This window comes from Callospermophilus lateralis, chromosome 1 (assembly GCF_048772815.1).
Source record: "Callospermophilus lateralis isolate mCalLat2 chromosome 1, mCalLat2.hap1, whole genome shotgun sequence".
NCBI classification, from domain to species: domain Eukaryota; kingdom Metazoa; phylum Chordata; class Mammalia; order Rodentia; family Sciuridae; genus Callospermophilus; species Callospermophilus lateralis.
This window is the reverse complement of record NC_135305.1, coordinates 69915213-69930986: the sequence shown is the minus strand read 5'-3', so window position 1 is coordinate 69930986 and position 15774 is coordinate 69915213. Positions and strand designations below refer to the sequence as shown.

Below are 15774 nucleotides of genomic sequence, written 5' to 3'. Positions count from 1 at the left end.
TGTCCATTTAATTGTATTAGAATATTTCAGCCTAGATGGAATTACATGGACTAGATTTATATTTCTGCCTCAAAATAAGTAAAATGAACAAGTACACATGTGAAAGATTAGTTTTCACACATTTGATAAATTGCAGCTAAAACTGTGATTACTTAAGAATAGAAAAATGAACTAAGCCCTATAATTGTGCCAGCTTACTGCCAATAGAGATTTTCCAGTCCTTGGCACAGGAAAGAAAACCCATGTGAAACTTAGCAGCTTCCCATGGTTCACATAACTGAATTGGGAGTCTGGGGAGGTCTGGTAGTTAAAGTTTGCAGGACAGAGTAGAAGATTTAGAGAAAGATATAGAAACAAAAACTATAAAGATTTAAAGACATTACCTTAGATACTTTTGCTGTGTATCAATCAGCACATCAGGAAACTATAGATGGCTGACACCTTAATTATCTCAAAAGGAACACAGGGAATCCTCAGAATTCACAGAATAATTTGTGTTTATATCAGCCAGAAAATGGAAAACCTTCATAATTAATAAAGTCCTTTCATAGTCAGACCACTGCCCTAGCAATGAAACAAATTCAGGCCTAGATTTGAAGTTGCTTCAGTTCTTTCTAATAAAGCTTGAAAGCAAACTTCTATATGAGTAACTGTTGCCAAGTAACTTGACTATTTTCCAAACAAAGCTTAGGAATGCTAAGAACACAAGAATATCTAGTTCTTCAGAAGGTTAAGTTCATAATGTTTAAAATCTAACAAAAATTACTAGTTATGTAAATACACAGGAAACCATGATTCAAAATGAGTAGAAAACTAACAAAACAAACAAAAATGTCTAGAAATGACACAAATTATAGAAGTAGTACATACTAATGATAGGTGTATCAAAAGAGTTCCTATTACCTTTTAATCTGTTCAAGAAAGTAAAGATTAAATATACTAAGTATAAATATTAAAGATATGAAAAATATACAAATGTAACTTCTAGAGATAAATAACATAGTGTCTAAGCTGAAAAGTTCATGGGTATAAAGCAGTGTACACTCCATAAGAAAAGATCAAAAGCTGGACAGTATAGTTATTTATAGAAATTACCCAAATGAACCACAGAGAGAAAAATTAGTGAAAAGTATATCAGTGATATGTGAGACAATTTCCAGCGGCTCAATATATGTATAATTGAAGTGTAAGTGGAGGAGGAGGAAGAAGAGAAAGATGAGTTAAGACATATATATTTCAAAAAATAGTGGGAAAGAGAGAAAAAATAATTAAAAACTATAAACTCAGATCCAACAAACTCAGAGGCCAAGAAAATGATAGCAAGGTATTTCATAATCAAATTGCTTAATACCGCTGATAAGGAGAATACTTTAAAAATTCAGATAAGAGACATATAAAGTAAAGAGAAACAAGGATGGCAAGAGATTTTTTTTTAACTGGGAATAATACAATACAGATACAAGGAAATAACATTTTTAAAGTATTAAAAGAGAGGGGCTGGGTTGTGGCTCAGTGGTAGAGTGCTTGCCTAGTGTGAGGCTCTGGGTTCAATCTTCAGCACCACATAAATATCAATGAATAAAATAAAGCTATTAATAAAAGTATTAAAACAGAGAAACTACCAATGTGAAATTATCTTTCCAAAATAAAGATAAAATGAAAACTTGCTTATGCATAGTAAAGTTGAAGCAATTAATCACTGGCATGCTGTGGTGAATGAAATGTTTAAAAAAAGTACTCAGACAAAAGAAAAATTATATCAGATGGAAACAGACTATAGAAAGGAAGAAAGTGCACTGGAGATGGTAAAATTTCCATATATCAATAAGCATATGGAAGATTTGAACGTTTTTTATATGGTATAACTGACATTTACATAATACTCCATCCAACACAGTAGAAAACATATTCTTTTCAAGCACATAGGAAATTACCAGGACCAACTATATTCTGGATGTAAAATAAGACCCAATATAATAAAAAGGTTGTGCATCATACCAACATACTTTTGCAGTTTAATGGAATTGAATTAGGAATCGATAACAAATGCCTTGAAAATTCCAATATATTTGAAAATGAAATAATACTTCTATAAATTACTCATGTTAAAGAAGAAATCAGGAACACATGAAGAAAATATTTTGAATTGAATGAAAATGAAAACACATCATAATTTGTTGAATGTAAATAAAGCAATACTTGGAAATTTATAGCACTAATTATATGAGTACTCCAATACTACTATATTAAAGTCACTAATTAGTGGATAATTTATCCTTCTTAGTTTCCCCAAATAATTCTGCCTATGGAGGAAAATTTTAGTTACTGAGTAAGCATAATATTTAATTTTCAATATGGTGCTGCAAAGCAATTGATGTGTAAAAATTATATGCTATATTGGGAATTCCTGAATTTTAACATTTAAACTTTATTAGGCATTATTTTCTAATTATGTCAAATAGTCAGAATATTGGCTGGTTACTTTTTAATCTATTTCATAGAAGTTGAATATGGATTTTAGAAGAACCGTCTTCTGTTATCTAAGTTCATGCTATCAGTGCTGGCACTAAACATCAATAAATGTTTGATCTGACACTGATCAAACATATTTTTATGAATCTTTATTTTTCAAGTGTAAAATTCACATTTTGGAAACATTTTTTACATCCTGAATAAAATAATTATTTGTAATTTTTTTTCTTAGTCATCTCAGTGAAATGATCATAAATTGAATTGATCAAATACCTCTGATTTCATTTGCTTATTTCCCCAAATTCTGATTTTGTTTGAATATGGGAGAGGATTTTGGATCAAATGCTATTACAAAGGAGATTTTAAGGTATTTGATTTGGAATTTTTAAAATGAGATCACATTTTAAAAATTTGGAATTTTAAAATGCAATCACATTTTCTTTTTACATACAAATCAGCAAAGCAAGTACACAAGACCAATTATTTAGAATGATAAGCTTTGCTTTAAACATTAGAGTTTATATTTCTTATTATTATATAAGGAAAATACTTATTTTAAAAATTGGCTAACTTGGGCCTGGGATTGTGGGCTCAGTGGTAGAGTACTCACTCGCCTAACATGTGCGAGGCACTGGATTTGATCCTCAGCACCACATAAAAACAAATAAACAAATTAATAAAGGTATTGTGTCCAACTACAGTTGAAAAAAAAAATTAAAAACCCCATTGGTTAACTTATTTGTCTTCATTTAATGAAATTTATTTTTAGTATATAATAAGTACTTTCATCTAGCAGTTACTGATCATTAGATAACGTTCAGTATTTTCAACGGGAATAGAGAAATAAGAGAGATTTTTGTCGTGAAGTTGGTTATCCTACTGGGAGTGGTTTGCTGCCTGGCAAGACAGAAGTTGCAGTAGAGTGAATTATGTTCTATGATTGAGTTATAAGCATAATGCTTTTAAAGCACAGCAAAGCTCTATTAGGATTAGCTGGTAAGGGAACTCCTTTCCCAAGGAGTTGAGAAGGAAATTCTAGGCTCATAGAAAATGTAAATATTCAAAATTGTTGACTTACACAGGGGTATGAATTGGAAGTAATGGGTGGGCATGTAAAGGTAATATGGATAAGTTTATAGAGTTTAGATTTCCTATTATATATGGGGATATACTATAGAGTGAATGACCTAATCCTATTTTCCAGTTGTGATCTGTCATTCTGAAGTTATTCTGTAGTATGTAATGGAGGAGTAACTGATGACTACAAGTGAGAAGAGTGGTTTAGAACTTCTTAGTATTTGCTGTTGGTCTGTTTTCTTTTCATTTAAAAGTTGGAAAATCTAATTTAAGGTGGGCTAACATAAATAATAAATAAATGTATTGATTTAGGAAATTCAAAATTTCTGAGCCAGACCCAGCAGACTTGAGGACTGGCCTATATAGTTTTACACTGTACTGGTCTCTCAGTAGGTTATGGATTGTGAGTTCACATGACTAAATGACTTTCCTTCTTTTTGTAAATTCCCACGCAAATGAGTCAGTATGGTGGATTAATTATGAAAAGTGTATACATTTCTGTGAGATGTATTGCTCATTTTATTGACCTTTTTTCTTTAAACTGAAGATTGTTTGTTGACACATTATGAAGTGCTCCTAGGACCATAGGTATAAAAATACTGGCAAAAATTCTGTATTCTGACTCCTATATAAAGTTTATGAAAGGATAATTTTTGTTGAATTATCATGTTTAAATTTATGCTACTCATTTACACTTAAAAAAGTGAATGAAGTAGCTGTGTAAATACTTAATATTTATTCATCTATTCCACATTTATTGATCATTTATTTTATTTTAATTTTTTATTTGTAGTCATTAGTTATATATCATAATAGAATATATTTTGACATACATATGTGAAGTATAATTCTTTTTTTTTCTTTTTTTGTGTTTACATTATTTTTATTTTTTTTTGTTCTTTTTGTTTTTCATCTTTCATACATTTGATTCAAGTGAGTTATGTATTTCCATTTTTACCCCAAATACAAATTGCAGAATCACATCAGTTACACATTCACAATGTTTACATAATGCCATATTAGTGACTGTTGTATTCTGCTTTCTTTCCTATCCCCTACTATCCCCCCTCCTCTCCCCTTCCATCTTCCCTCTCTACCTCATCTGTTGTTGTTCCGTTCTCTCCCTCCCCCCCCTTTTCCCTCACAACCTCATATATGTGATTTCGTATAACGATGAGGGTTTCCTTCCGTTTCCTTGCAATTTCCCTTCTCTCTCCCTTTCCCTCCCATCACTCGTCTCAGTTTAATGTTAATCTTTTCCTCATGCTCTTTCCCCCTGTTCAGTTCTTAGTTGCTCTCCTTAAATCAAAGAAGACATTTGGCATTGTTTTTTAAGGATTGGCTAGCTTCACTTAGCATAATCTGCTCTAATGCCATCCATTTCCCTGCAAATTCCATGATTTTGTCATTTTTTAGTGCTGCATAATACTCCATTGTGTATAGATGCCACATTTTTTTTTATCCATTCATCTATTGAAGGGCATCTAGGTTGGTTCCACAGTCTAGCTATTGTGAATTGTGCTGCTATGATCATTGATGTGGCAGTATCCCTATAGTATGCTCTTTTAAGGTCCTCAGGGAATAGTCCGAGGAGGGCGATAGCTGGGTCAAATGGTGGTTCCATTCCCAGCTTTCCCAGGAATCTCCATACTGCTTTCCATATTGGTCGCACCAATTTGCAGTCCCACCAGCAATGTACAAGTGTACCCTTTTCCCCACATCCTCGCCAACACTTATTGTTGTTTGACTTCATAATGGCTGCCAATCTTACTGGAGTGAGATGGTATCTTAGGGTGGTTTTGATTTGCATTTCTCTGACTGCTAGAGATGGTGAGCATTTTTTCATGTACTTATTGATTGATTGTGTGTCCTCTTCTGAGAAGTGTCTGTTCAGGTCCTTGGCCCATTTGTTGATTGGGTTATTTGTTATCTTATTGTTTAATTTTTTGAGTTCTTTGTATATTCTGGAAATTAGGGCTCTATCTGAAGTGTGAGGAGTAAAGATTTGTTCCCAGGATGTAGGCTCCCTATTTACTTCTCTTATTGTTTCTCTTGCTGAGAAAAAACTTTTTAGTTTAAGTAAGTCCCATTTGTTTATTCTTGTTATTAACTCTTGGGCTATGGGCGTCCTATTAAGGAATTTGGAGCCTGACCCCACAATATGTAGATCGGAGCCAACTTTTTCTTCTATCAGGTGCAGGGTCTCTGATTTGATATCAAGCTCCTTGATCCATTTTGAGTTAACTTTTGTGCATGGCGAGAGAAAGGGATTCAGTTTCATTTTGTTGCATATGGATTTCCAATTTTCCCAGCACCATTTGTTGAAGATGCTATCCTTCCTCCATTGCATGTTTTTAGCTCCTTTATCAAATATAAGAAAGTTGTAATTTTGTGGATTGGTTTCTGTGTCCTCTATTCTGTACCATTGATCCACCTGCCTGTTTTGGTACCAGTACCACGCTGTTTTTGTTACTATTGCTTTGTAGTACAGTTTGAACTCTGGTATCGCTATACCTCCAGATTCACACTTCCTGCTTAGAATTGTTTTTGCTATTCTTGGGTCTTTTGTTATTCCATATGAATTTCATGATTGCTTTATCTATTTCTACAAGAAATGCCGTTGGGATTTTGATTGGCATCGCATTAAACCTGTAGAGAACTTTGGGTAATATCGCCATTTTGATAATGTTAGTTCTGCCTATCCATGAACAGGGTACATTTTTCCATCTTCTAAGATCTTCTTCTATCTCTCTCTTTAGGGTTCTATAGTTTTCATTGTATAAATCTTTCACTTCTTTTGTTAGGTTGATTCCCAAGTATTTTATTTTTTTTGAGGATATTGTGAATGGAATGGTTTTCCTCATTTCCATTTCAGAAGTTTTGTTGCTGATATACAGGAATGCCTTTGATTTATGCGTGTTGATTTTATATCCTGCCACTTTGCTGAATTCATTTATCAACTCTAGCAGTTTCTTTGTAGACCCTTTTGGGTCTGTTAAGTATATTATCATGTCATCCGCAAATAGCGATAATTTAAGTTCTTCTTTTCCTATTTTTATGCCTTTAATTTCTTTTGTCTGTCTAATTGCTCTGGCTAGTATTTCAAGACCTAAATTGAATAGAAGTGGTGAGAGAGGGCATCCCTGTCTAGTTCCAGATTTTAGAGGGAATGCCTTCAGTTTTTCTCCATTTAGAATGATGTTAGCCTGAGGCTTAGCATATATAGCTTTTACAATGTTGAGGTAAGTTGCTGTTATCCCTAGTTTTTCTAGTGTTTTGAACATAAAGGGATGCTGTACTTTGTCAAATGCTTTTTCTGCATCTATCGAGATGATCATATGGTTCTTATCTTTAAGTCTATTGATGTGGTGAATAACATTTATTGATTTCCCTATATTGAACCAGCCTTGCATCCCAGGGATGAATCCTACTTGATCATGGTGCACAATTTTTTTTGATATGCTTTTGCATTCGATTCGCCAGGATTTTATTGAGAATTTTTGCATCTAAGTTCATTAGAGATATTGGTGTATAGTTTTCTTTCTTTGAAGTGTCTTTGTCTGGTTTTGGGGTCAGGGTTATGTTGGCCTCATAGAATGAATTTGGAAGAGCTCCTTCTTTTTCTATTTCTTGAAATAGCTTGAAAAGTATTGGTATTAATTCTTCTTTGAAGGTTTTGTAAAACTCTGCTGTATACCCATCTGGTCCCGGGCTTTTCTTAGTTGGTAGTCTTTTGATGGCCTCTTCAATTTCTTCTTTAGTTATTGGTCTGTTTAAATTGTGTGTGTCTTCCTGACTCAATCTGGGCAGATCATATGACTTAAGAAATTTATCGATATCTTCACTATCTTCTATTTTATTGGAATATAGGGTTTCAAAATACTTTTTAATTATCTTCTGTATTTCTGTAGTGTCTGTTGTGATATTGCCTTTTTCATCCTGTATGTTAGTAATTTGCGTTCTCTCTCTTCTTCTCTTCGTTAACATGGCTAAGGGTCTGTCGATCTTATTTATTTTTTCAAAGAACCAACTTTTAGTTTTATCAATTTTTTCAATTTTTTTTTTGTTTCAATTTCATTGATTTCTGCTCTGATTTTAATTATTTCTTGTCTTCTGCTATATTTGCTGTTGTTTTGTTCTTCGTTTTCTAAGGTTTTAAGATGTAGTGTGAGTTCATTTATTTGTTGGTTTTTTCTTTTTTTGAGGAATGAACTCCAGGAAATGAATTTCCCTCTTAAAACTGCTTTCATTGTGTCCCATAGATTCCGGTATGTTGTGTCTGTATTGTCGTTTATCTCTAGGAATTTTTTGATTTCCTCCTTTATATCTTCTGTAACCCATTGATCATTCAGTAACATATTGTTTATTTTCCAGGTGATGCAGGATTTTTCCTTCCTTCTTTTATCATTGATTTCCAGTTTCATTCCATTATGGTCAGATATGGTGCATGATATTATCTCCACACCTTTATATTTACTGAGAGTCGCCCTATGGCATAATATATGGTCTATCTTTGAGTAGGATCCATGTGCTGTTGAGAAGAATGTGTATCCACTTGATGACGGTTGATATATTCTATATATATTAGTTAAGTCTAGGTTATTGATTGCGTTATTGAGTTTTATAGTTTCTTTGTTCAGCTTTTGTCTAAAGGATCTGTCCAACGGCGAGAGTGGTGTGTTGAAGTCCCCCATAATTATTGTGTTGTGGTCTATTTTACTCTTGAACTTGAGGAGAGTTTGTTTTATGAACGTTGCAGCACCATTGTTTGGTGCATACAAATTGATAATTGTTATGTCTTGATGGTGGATGGTTCCTTTTAACAGTATATAGTGTCCTTCTTTATCCCTTTTGATTACCTTAGGTTTGAAGTTGACTTTATTCGATATGAGAATGGCCACTCCTGCTTGCTTCCGAGGGCCATGTGAGTGGTATGATTTTTCCCAACCTTTCACCTTCAGTCTGTGTATGTCTTTTCCTATCATGTGAGTCTCCTGAAGGCAGCATATTGTTGGATTTGTTTTTTTAATCCAGGTTAGTAGCCTATGTCTCTTGATTGGTGAATTTAAGCCATTAACATTTAAGGTTACAATTGAAATATGGTTTGTACTTCCAGTCATGTTTATTTATTTATTTATTTTAGATTGGTTAGTTTTCCCTCTTTGGTTATTTTTTCTCCCCCTTTACTGAGATACCTCCCACTGTTAGTTTTGGGCGCTATTTTTCAATTCCTCTTCTTGTAATATTTTGCTCAACATGCTTTGCAGTGCTGGTTTTCTAGCTGCGAATTCTTTTAGCTTTTGTTTATCGTGAAATATTTTAATTTCATTGTCAAATCTGAAGCTTAGTTTTGCTGGATACAGTATTCTTGGTTGGAATCCATTATTTTTCAGTGTTTGAAATACGTTGTTCCAGGATCTTCTCGCTTTCAAATTCTGTGATGAAAAATCAGTCGTTAACCTAATTGGTTCACCCCTAAATGTAATCTGCCTCCTTTCTCTCATCGCTTTTAGTATTCTCTCCTTGTCCTGTATGTTAGCTATCTTCATAATTATGTGTCTTGGAGTTGGTCTATTATGGTTTTGGATGTTTGGGGTCCTGTAAGCTTCCAGGATTTGGCAATCCATTCCATCTTTCATCTCTAGGAAGTTTTCTAGTATTATCTCATTTAGTAAGCTATGCATTCCTTTGTACTGATTCTCTGTGCCTTTTTCTATCCCAATGACTCTCAAATTTGGTCTTTTGATGAGATCCCATATCTCTTGGATTGCTCATGAGATTTCAGCATCTTTTCCGTGTTGACTATATTCTTTTCAATTTGTTAAACTTTGTCTTCATTATCTGATGTTCTGACTTCTACTTGATCTAGTCTGTTTGTAATATTCTCATTAGCGCTTTTAATCTGATTTATGGTTTCTTGCATTTCTATGATTGCAGCTTGATTTTTTTTTAACATCTCTATCTCCTGATAAAGCTCATTCTTTGCGGATTGAATTTGTGTGGTTAGTTCCTCTTCAAAATATACTTTCAATGCTTGGATTTGCTGTCTCATGTCTTCTCTAATATTCTGTTCCATCTGAATTAGGTATGCCTTGATTTCTTTCCCTGTCCATGTTTCCGATTCTTCTAGGTCCTCCTGTATATTTAGGTTGTCCTGCATTGTTTGTAACCCTTTTTTCCCTTGTTTTTTCATATTGTTCATGTTGCTTTCCAGCTCTGTTTGCTTAGTAACTGCTTTCTCCTATACATTTGTTTTGGCTTTGTATATCTCTGTTGTCTCTCTTTTGTGGTGGGAGATTATGCCTAGAAATGTTGGGCTTCGTTTTACTTTAAAGCTGATTCATTCAATTCATATAAGGCTTCTAGGTTCTGTATGCATATGTTTTGCTGTTTGTTCTTAGGACTATATGTTTAGGTTGGGTGCTCTGGTGGTACGATGGTTAGTATGTCTTGGCTACTTTAGAAGATAGCTCCACTGAAGGTGGATACTACCAGGCAATTGGATCAGGGTGTTGGTAGTAGCTAGGTATTTAGGAGTCTTATAGACAGCCTTGAGACATTCACCTATTTGCATTTAGACAATTACACGCAATGGAAGATGTAATGCTTGGGATGAGAGTTGGGGGTTAGGGGAATGAAGGTGCTGTTAAAAAGAAAAAAGGATAGAGGGAGAGATAGATTAGAGGGGAATGAAAAGAACAATAAAACTTGAAATGGGATAGAAAGAGAGAAGGAAAAGGGGAGAAAGGAACAGGGAGAGAAGAAGGAGAGAAAAAAAATATTGACAACAGCAACAACAACAACAACAACAAAATTAAAGTCTTAGAGATCCACCTTCCTCTCTTCCAGTAGGCGGTACTGTGCCCTCCAAGCGGAGCGTCTGCTCTCTACCTGCCGAGAGCTATCTCTGTAGGGCGTCTCTGGGGGTCTCTCAGACTTGTCAGTCCAGAGCCATTTCACTTCTCCAGCTCTTAACCCCCTTCCTCCTGCCAGCCTGCCAGCCAGGTCCTGTTCCCAAGAAGTGACTCCTCCGAGATCTAGTTACACTTGCAGCCCTACCGTGTGTGCCTTTTAAGCCCCAGTGCTGTGGTAAACTGGCAGCTAAGACCTTGGGGTTCACCGCTGGTGATATATGGGGCTGGGGGTCTGGGATCCCCTCTGCTTCCCTATGGACACGACCCCGAGAAGTCAATGAAGTTTCCTGGCTGCTTGTATCAGTATGGGAAGTCACGCACCTGCTAAAGTGGATTCTGCTGGGAAGGAATTCCACCAGCCGAACTCCGATGACGTCACCTCTCTGCTATGGCGGTCCCCAGGCTCCTTGCCAAAGTGTCCGAGGGGAGGGGTGGGACTGGTCCGGCCCTGTTCGCCTCAGCTCTTGGCTTGTGGAGGCTTGGCTAAAGACTTCTTCCTGCCAAGCTGTGTCTCGGCGTCTAGCAGGACCCAGTCACTTTGGCTGCGGGCGGGTGGACGGATCTGCAGCTGTGCCCGCGGTGCGCGGACTGTGGCTGGTGGATTTGGAACTCCGCGTCTCTGGCAGGGTCCCGCTTGTCCGGGTCACACAGACGCTTCAAAAAAATCCTAGAAGCTCCTAGGCGGTCTCTCTTCAGTGGAATTTTGCTAGGAGAATCTCCGTTGGTAGAATCCAAGAGTTATCCTTGCCACTTTATGACCCCATCACTGGGAGTGCATTAAAAGCGCAGCCTCTCTGCCCGCCGCCATGTTGGATTAAGTATAATTCTTCTTCTGGTTATACATGATGTAGAATGTCATTGGTTATACAATTATTATGCATATACGATAGTAATATCTGATTCATGTTATTATCTTTCCTATTCCCATTCCCTTAATTTCCCTTTTTTTAATCCAAAGTACCTCTATTCTTCTCTACCTGTACTCTTTATTGTGAATTCGCATACACATATGGATTTTTTGACATTGGCTTATTTTACTTCGCATGATATTCTCCAGCTCCATCTATTCACCAGCAAATGCCATAATTTTATTCTTCTTTAAGACTGAGTAATATTCCATTGTGTATATATACCACATTTTCCTTATCCACTCATCTATTAAAGGGTACCTACCTTGGTTCCATAGTTTAGCTATTGTGAGTCAGGCTGTTATAAACATTGATGTGGATGTGTCATTTCTTTTTCTCATTTGTGATACTGATTGTGTATGTGAAAATAATTTTGTTTGGTATAGTTTTTATTTTTGAGAAATGTTTTCTAAAACACTTTTGAGAACTATCTTAGGGTTAATATTGACTTGCTAGATAAATTCAGATTGACTTCCTTGATAGTACACTACAATTTGGCAGTATTCCATATAGAAAAAATTATTATACTTGACAGTTGTATCATATAATATTCCTTGAGAAACCCTCAGAAGAGTGTGTTGGTTATTTTTGGAGTGCCTACACTTACACCTTTTTATAAAGATTATAATACACATATATACAGTACAATTTTTCATATCTCTGGTTGTATATAAAGTATATTCCCAATGTAATGCATTCTGCTGTCATTTATTTTTTAAAAATCAATTAAAAATTTAAAAAGAGAGAAAAAAGATTATAATACATATTTACTCATGGTTTTCTGTCTTTATTTTACTTCAACTACTCAGTCATCATTCATGACTCATGTCATCATTCTCTTCCAGTGAACAAATATTTACTAAGCTCCTACAATATGTGTTGTTCCTGGTGGATAAATAGACATGAATATTTTCCCTCATGGGACTTTTGCTGTGTTGGGAAAGACAGATTAAAAAAATAAGCATACGAAGTTGACAACTGGTATGAGGGGAAAAAAGGATGCATTACGAGGGATGTTGCAGCCTACTTTAGAATGAGCCAAGTGAGCCGTCTCTCTGGGGAGATAGTATTCAGCAAGAGCTGATGGTGATTAGGAGTTGTTTTTATTGGTAAATATTTGGAGGAAAGCCTTTACAAATACTTAGATGAGGGAAAGCTGGGTGGTTTGGAAGAATCAAAGATTTGTGGTGGTTAGGACTGAAGACTAAGTTTGAGCAAAATAAGCTTTTGCTGTTTGGTTATTTCCATGTTTTAGAAAGTATGAAGTAAAGTTCATTAAGCACTCCTGCATTAACTATAGTAGTAGGAAACATATAATAATATAAAATATTGGAATAATTTACCTCAGCCATTTGAAAAATAAAAAAAAAATCTGTGTGACATTTTGTCACTTATTAAGTATGTGCAGAGATAGACCCAGTAAACTGATTGCTGATAGAATATTTGAATAATTCTTGGTTTCAATATTATAGATATTTTCCTTTGTGTGTGTGTGTGTGTGTGTGTGTGTGTGTATAAATGTGTATATATACACGTACACATTTACTTGTTTATCTGGGTTCAAATATTGAGTATATTGTTGATTAAAGTCTTTTCAGAGTATCTCTATTAAATCAGTATTTATTGACAACATTCTTTAAAAAAAAAATAACCAGGTAGGGTTCAATTTCCATTCTTCCTTTATTGAAATGCCATTTTGCAACCCTCTCTTTTTCAAGATTACTTATTTTCATTTACTAAAGTGAAATGAAAGACAAGACATACTACCGTTGGCTTAGTGGAACAGTGTGATCCTTGAACTAACAATATGTCTTAAATATTTTAGTCTAAATGAGCTGTTGGGAGCAAGCATTTTTCATTTGCAACTCACAGGATTCCTTTGTATTTCATTATCTCAAATTAAAACCTACATTATTGTTACAGATTCTAGTTGCATTTATTTGTTAAACTAACTCCTTGAAATTCTCTTTGAGATCCTATTTCTTGAAAATGGTTTTGTTGCTCAAAGCAACTTGAAATTCCCTTTTGCTTGAGTACTTCATTCTTTCACCTCTTTTCTCTGCTTGTTAAGTAACATTGCTCTTGCTTAATTTGGGAGCTTTAGAGTTGGATTTACTTTATGTGGCCCGAGACTTGATGACAGTGTGTAGACCTTGGGGAAATCACTTGAATCTTGCATGCTTCTCAGTCCATGTATGGTTTGACTTCATCTGAAGGCTTGCCTACTTTCAGTCTCTTCTATTTCTTCCTAGCCCAATAACATTTTTCTAACTTACATAGAAATTTCGCTTACCAACAGTATAACTACAACTCTACTAATACTGAATCTACTCATATGACCACTGACAGTCTCATGAAGTGTCTTTGCCATATAAGGACTTCAGGTGGGATGTCCTTTTCAGATTCATCTGAAAATATCTCCCATTTTATTGTCTACATTTTGGCTTCATTGGGTGTTCTTTTTTATTGATCATTTCTTGACCTCCTCCCCTCTTCCACCTTGCCCATAAGTGTGTATATAAGCATTTTTACCTTTGTGATCTGACAAGAACAACTTAGAGGAGGAAAGGTTTATTTTGATTCACAGCTCCAGAAGACCAGTTCATGGTCACTCAAAACTCCATAGCTCCGAGTCTGAGGTGAGGTAGAACATCAGACAAAAGAGCATGGTAGAGGAAAGCAGCTCAGGATATGATAACCAGGAAGGGCGGGGTGGGGGTGGGTGGGGTGGGGAGGATGTGCACTCCACTTATCACAGACAAAATATAAGGTCCCAGTGGCCTACTTCCTCCAGCCACACCCTATAGGTACTACCCACTTAATTATTCAAGTTGATTAAGCCACTGATTAGGTTGTAGTTTTTATAATCTAGTCCTTTAACCTCTGAACCTTCTTTCATTGTCTTACCCATGAGCTTTTGGAAGACACCACATATCGAAACCATAAAACTGTGGTAGTTAACTTTGTGTTGCTGTGACAATATATGTGAGAAAATTAAAAGGAGGAAAGGCTTATTTTTTGCCTGTAGTCTTAGAGGTTTCAGTTCATGGTGGCTTGACTTGTTGCTTTTGGGCCTGTATGGCACAGTACATCATAATGAGAACACAGGACTAAGGAAGCAGCTCCCCTCATGGTGGCCAGGAAGCAAGAAAGAGAGAAAAAAGGTTCAGGGGTTCCCTTCAACAGCACACCTGCAATGACCTAACTTCCTTCTTCTATACCACACCTAAAAGGTTCCACCTCTTCTCAGTAGCATCACAGGCTAGGGGCCAGGCCTTAATACATGGACCTTTGGGGATCATTCAGGATCCAAACTATAATGTTATCCTACACATACCATAAGGCTTCTGCACATTTTGTTGCCTTTGTCAGATCTCACTCCCTCTTCGTTAACTTAGACCCATTATTTAGTTCTCAACCCCAGCAATATCATTTTCAAAGAACTTTTTCTCTATCCCCTTTCCTCAGTAACCACAAGCCAAAGGCAGGTTTCTTAGAACTTCCTTCCTTGAGATCACATGTTAGTTTGTAATTACATACTTGTTAATGTTAGGGTGTGGTTACTCTTTCTCATTGTCTCATGCCTATTCATTAAATTTAAAGGTCTATGAGCGCAGGTGTTATAGCATTACTAAATCTTCAGAACATGTCATAGGACCTAAAACTTTCATGGCGGTCAATAAATATTTGTGAAAAAAAATATGATTAAGTGAACATTAAGTGAATATACTACCACTTTAGCCTAAAGATTCCTGTAAAACAGAACCAGCATTGTCACATATTTATTTTCTTTCAAGATACAAGATAAATATCATGTTTAATTATTTAATTTTTTGACTTATACAAACCTTTAGAATTTATTAATGCTATCATCAAAACTGTCTTAAAAATAAGGTTAAAATAAGTATTTAATCTTGTTCCTCTGCCTTCTGTATTTCCTCTCTTTTAAATCTCTTTAGTCCTCAAATTCCTATGTAGTCTAGGGGCAGCAGACCTTTCTAATATTTGAGTTCATATCAGACCTCAACAGGTACTTGTTAACTGAAGAAATGGATTATTTACAAGACAAGAAGCTGTCCTTCAGATTAATTAAGCTGGTTGTAGAAATAATCCAGTGATGAAGAATGCTAATACTAGCAGCTCCATTTTCATGATTAAAACAAATGCCCTAGGTACACATTTCTTTTTCTATGCCATCGTAACAAATAAAGACCCTGTCACCCCAGCAACTCATTATTGTTTGTTTTCTATTTAGTTAAGTCCAAAGAGATCTTCTGTGGGTATAGTTGGGAATTTCTGAAAGCTTGCAAATCCCTGTTGTTACATAAAGCTGAAAATAAACCGTATGCTAGCCCATGCCATACTGTCCAGGGTCTTTTTTTGAATTATGTCTAAGAGCTGAG

General features: G+C 35.4%; 1 protein-coding gene across 1 annotated transcript in view; it reads left to right on the top strand.

Moving 5' to 3' along the window:
- The window catches only part of Immp2l (inner mitochondrial membrane peptidase subunit 2), an 863006-nt gene that overhangs the window by 297906 nt on the left and 549326 nt on the right, over window positions 1–15774 (top strand). The window lies entirely within an intron of this gene.